The sequence below is a fragment of the Triticum dicoccoides genome, chromosome 3A (genome assembly GCF_002162155.2).
Source record: "Triticum dicoccoides isolate Atlit2015 ecotype Zavitan chromosome 3A, WEW_v2.0, whole genome shotgun sequence".
Taxonomy (NCBI): domain Eukaryota; kingdom Viridiplantae; phylum Streptophyta; class Magnoliopsida; order Poales; family Poaceae; genus Triticum; species Triticum dicoccoides.
Window position 1 is genome coordinate 72,799,717 of NC_041384.1, and position 5,689 is coordinate 72,805,405.

Consider the following 5,689-nt stretch of genomic DNA (forward strand, 5'->3'; position numbering starts at 1 on the left):
TAGGCGACATTCGCGTCCTTTCACCTAGAAACATACAACAGAAAGTAAAAGTGTGGGATCAGACTAACTACAAGTGAGTCAACGACACATATTTTATCCCCAAGTTCGCACTTCCTTGGGGAAGTGCTAATCTCCATCGGAGCGGTACCGGATCCAAGTCACCTCCCACTAAAGCATCACCATATTCTCCTTGAATCACCCCCAACGGATGAGCCTCGAATCAGTCAGGGTTGGTCTTGAAGGCGACCACCACACTTTTACAAACATCTTCGAAGCACACCACAAGCAAGGAAGCTTTTGAAGGAACCTCTAACCCTCTAGGAGCCCAAGCTCCAAGAGTAACAAGTTGGTGAATGAGTTGGGGGATGATACATCTCCAACATATCTCCAATTTATGAAGTATTCATGCCATGTTTGCAACAGTTATATATGGTTTTTGTATGATTTTATTAGAACTAACCCAGATTGATGATGTTTTCAATAGAACTACCGTGGTGTTGTTTTTTGTGTAGAAATAAAAGTTCTCGGAATGGGCTGAAAATTTACGGTGATTTTTTATGGACCAAAAGAGACCCCCAAATCACCGGAGCTGGGCCAGGAAGTGATCAAGGAGGCCACAAGCCTGGGAGGCGTACCCACCCCCCTAGGGCGCGCCTCCCGAGCTTGTTGGCCCCTCGGGCACCCCCTGACTTGTTTCCAACCCCCAAAATTCTTATAAATACGGAAACCCCCGAAAAGAACCCTGGATGGGAAGTTCCGCTGCCGCAAACCTCTGTAGCCACGAAAAAACAACCGGGAGCCCATTCCGGCACCCTCCCTGAGGGGGAAATCATTATCGGAGGCCATCTTCATCACACCGGTGGTCTCCATGACGAGGAGGGAGTAGTTCACCCTCGGGGCTGAGGGTATATACCAGTAGTTATGTGTTTGATCTCTCTCTCTCGTGTTCTTGATTTGGCACGATCTTGATGTACCACGAGCTTTCTTACTATAGTTGAGTCATATGGTGTTTCTTCCTCTCTATCTTCTTGTGATGAATTGAGTTTTACCCTTGAGGTTTCACTATTATCGGATTGAATACTTTTATGGATTTGAGAACACTTGATGTATGTCTTGCATGGGATACCCGCGGTGAGAACGGGGTGTTCTATTGATTCGCTTGATGTGTGTTTTGGCACTCAACTCGCAGATTCCCGAGGTGACATTGGGGTAATCTATGCATAGGGGTTGATGCACATTTTCATCCCTGTTTCTTCAATAGAAATCTTGGGGCACTCTTTGAGGTTCTTTGTGTTGGATTGAATATTACGAATCTGAAGTTGTTTGATGCATATCGGATAATTGATCCACAGATACTTGTGGTGGCATTGGAGTATCTAGATGACATTAGGGTTGATTGATGTGTATCATATGGTGTTATTTTAGTACGAACTCTAGGGTTGTCTGTGACACTTATAGGAATAGCTCAAAAGATTGATCAGAAAGAATAACTTTGATGTGGTTTCGTACCCTACAAGAAATTTCATCTTATGTTCTCCGCGATAGGAACTTTGGAGTGACTCTTTGTCGCACATTGAGGGATTTCCATATGATTTAATTATGTTATCATTGTTGAGAGAATTTGCACTAGCGAAAGTATGAACCCTAGGCCTTGTTTTCAAGCATTGCAATACCATTTTTGCTCACTTTTGCTACTAGTTACCTTGCTGTTTTTATATTGTCATATTACAAAAACCTATATCTACTATCCATATTACACTTGTATCACCATCTCTTCACCAAACTAGTACACCTATACAATTTACCATTGTATTGGGTGTGTTGGGGACACAAGAAACTCTCTGTTATTTCGTCGCAGGGTTGTTTGAGAGAGACCATCTTCATCCTACGCCTCCCACGGATTGATAAACCTTAGGTCATACACTTGAGGGAAAATTGCTACTGTCCTACAAAACTCTGTGCTTGGAGGCCAAACACGAGTCTACAAGAAGAAAGGTTGCATGGTAGACATCAGGGGAACACAAATTGGTTTGGAAGGAATGTGAATCGGGTGAATCTCCTCCAATCCCCAAATAATTAGAATTTTGGGTGGATGGGTACGGAGATCTCAAGCTTTAGGGTTTGACAATGATGAAAGAGAGCTTGAAGAATATCAGAGTTCAAGGTAGGAGAAGGGTGGGTCTTTATACCCACCAAGAGGCAAGTGACTTCTGCCCGGCGAAGGCCTCCGGGCACTCGGGCCAACTAGAGATGGCATAGGTATGCGCAGGCACCAAGGGGACCAAATCCCTCGGGCACCCGAACACAACACGCACTAAGGAGCAGACAAAACTGGGCTTTTGAGGGTCCAGGACCCCAAGCACCCGGACCAAGCAGAGACAGTGCATGTTTGCACTGGCACCCTGATGTCTACTACACAACTTTATTCTTGTAGACACGTGTCGGGCCTCCAAGCGCAGAGTTTTGTAGGACAGTAGCAATGTTCCCTCAAGTGCATGACCTAAGGTTTATCAATCCGTGGGAGGCATAGGATGAAGATGGTCTCTGTCTAACAACCCTGCAATCAAATACAAGAAATCACTTGTGTCCCCAACACACCCAATACAATGGCAAATTGTATAGGTGTACTAGTTCGGCGAAGAGATGGTGATAAAAGTGTAATATTGATTGTAGAAATATATTTTTATAATCTGAATAAATAAAAAACAGCAAGGTAGCCTATAGTGTACAAGCACAAAAACGGTATTGCAATGCTTAAAAATGAGGCCTAGGGTCCGTACTTTTGCTAGTGCAATCCCTCAACAATGCTAATAAAATTGGATCATATAACCACCCCTCAAAGTGCAACTAAGAATCACTCCAAAGTTCCTTTTTAGCAGATAACATACGAAGAAATCGTTTATAGGGTACGAAACCACCTCGAAGTTATTCTTTCCGATCGATCTATCCAAGAGTTCGTACTAAAATAACACCAAATAATTTCATATTCATAATACTCAACCCAACACAAAGAACTTCAAAGAGTGCCCCAAGGTTTCTACCGGAGAAGCAAAGACAAGAATGTGCATCAACCCCTATGTGTAGATTACCCCAATGTCACCTCGGGAATCTGCAAGTTGAGTGCCAAAACACATATCAAGTGAATCAATATGATACCCCATTGTCACCACGAGTATTCATATGCAAGACATATATCAAGTGCTCTCAAATCCAAAGAAGTATTCAATATGATAACAACAAAATCTCAAAGGGAAAAACTCAATTCATCACAACAAGATAGAGAGGGGAAAACACCATATGATCCGACTATATTAACAAAGCCCACGATACAACAAGATCGTGACATCTCAAGAACACGAGAGAGAGAGAGAGAGAGATTAGACACATAGCTACTGGTACAAACCCTCAGCCCCGAGGGCGGACTACTCCTTCCTCATCGTGGTCGCCGCCGGGATGATGAAGATGGCCACCGGTGATGATTTCCCCCTCCGGCGGAGTGCCAGAACAGGGTCTAGATTGATTTTCGGTGGCTACAGAGGCGTGCGGCGCCAGAACTTCTGATCTAGGGTTACCCCCGAGGGTTTTTGGAATATGTGGGAATTTATAGGGTGAAGAGGGGATGCGGGAGGCCACCGAGGTGGGCACGACCCACCTGGGCGCACCTGGGCCCCCAGGCACGCCCTGGTGGGTGGTGCCCCCCTCGGGGCACCCCCCTAGGTGCTGCTCTGGCCCAATGGGTGTCTTCTGGTCCATAAAAGATCCAAAAAAAGTTTTGCGGTGTTTGGACTCCGTTTGATATTGATTTCCTGCGATGTAAAAACAAGCAAAAAACAGCAACTAGCACTGGGCACTGGGTCAATAGGTTAGTCCAAAAAATGATATAAAGTTGCTATAAAATGATTGTAAAACATCCAAGAATGATAATAAAACAGCATGAATACTTCATAAATTATAGATACGTTGGAGACGTATCAGCATCCCCATGCTTAATTCCTACTCATCCTCGAGTAGGTAAATGATAAAATAAATAATTTATGAAGTGTGAATGCTAGCAAAGTGCACAAGTTTGATCAATGATAATTTCAATAACTTTTCCTAGCATCATGACAACAACTTTTTCTTATAAAACTTCTCCTGTTATAGTAGCAACAAATTCACATGTTAAGGTTCAAACAATGAATTTTCTTGAAACTCAACAACCTATGTTCTTAGTCACCAAGCAATTCTAATTAAACTTATTCAACAGAGTATAAGTAAGAGCTCCTCATACGCAACCATCATATAGTCTTCTATGATTGCTAACACTCACCGCATACACATGAGCAAAATGTTTCAACCAGACACATAGAAAGACAGGGGCTTATAATTTTGCCTCCCAACGTATTCACCTCAAGGGTGATGTCAACAATAATAACTCATGCTACCCATATCCAACTGGATATATGTGCCTAGATCTTTCCTCACCACATGGTGCTTGCCAGAAGAGAAAAATAAAAAGGAATAGAGAGAAAAACTTTGACTCTCGCATAAAAGTAAATACATAAAAGTAAAAGATAGGCCCTTCGCAGAGGGAAGCAGAGGTTGCCATGCGCTTATTTGTTTGTATGCTCAACCCCTTAGTGCAAAAGAACATCACGTTATATTGCCCCTTATGATAGCAACCTTTATTATGCAGTCTGTCGCTTTTATTCTTTGCCATCACAAGTTCGTACAACGCTCAATTTTCTCTTACACTAAATGATCTAACACTTTTAGAAGCAATTTTTATTGCCTTATTGAACCGATGACAACTTACTTGAAGGATCTTATTCAATCCTTAGGTAGGTATGGTGGACTCTTGAAAATAAGATTTGGGTTTAAGGGTTTTTGGATGCACAAGTAGTATCTCTACTTGGTGCGGAATATTTGGCTAGCAAAGATGGGGGGCAAGCACCACATGTTGAAGAATCAATGACAGTATAACTTCTATGTGAATATGAACAAACATAAACCATTACGTTGTCTTCCTTGTCTAACGTCAACAATTTTGGCATATAATATTTTGATGGGGGCTCACAATCACAAAAGATTTCCAAGATAGTGTATTTGCATGTGAAAGTTCTCTTCCTTATACTAAGTATTCGTGAATTTCTTGTATGACCAATATTGTGATTGTCAAGCCTCAAAAGATTCAGTTTCTAAACCCAATGAGAAGCTACCACTAGACATGGTATGATTTCAATTTCATGACATTCAATTTATGTTGGGGAACGCAGTATTTCAAAAAAATTCCTACGATCACGCAAGATCTATCTAGGAGATGCATAGCAACAAGAGGGGAGAGTGTGTCTACGTACCCTCGTAGACCGAAAGCGGAAGTGTTAAGTAACGCGGTTGATGTAGTCGAACGTCTTCACGATCCAACCGATCCTAGCACTGAACGTATGGCATCTCCATGTTCAGCGCACATTCAGCACAATGACGTCCCTCGAGCTCTTGATCCAGTTGAGGACGAGGGACAGTTCTGTCAGCACGACAGAGTGGCGACGGTGATGATGAAGTTACCGGCGCAGGGCTTCGCCTACGCACTATGACGATATGATCGAGGTGGTAAACTGTGGAGGGGGGCACCGCACACGAATAAAGATGTTTGTTGTGCCTTTGGGGTGCCCTCCCGCCTCCGTATATAAAGGGGGAGGAGAGGAGTCCG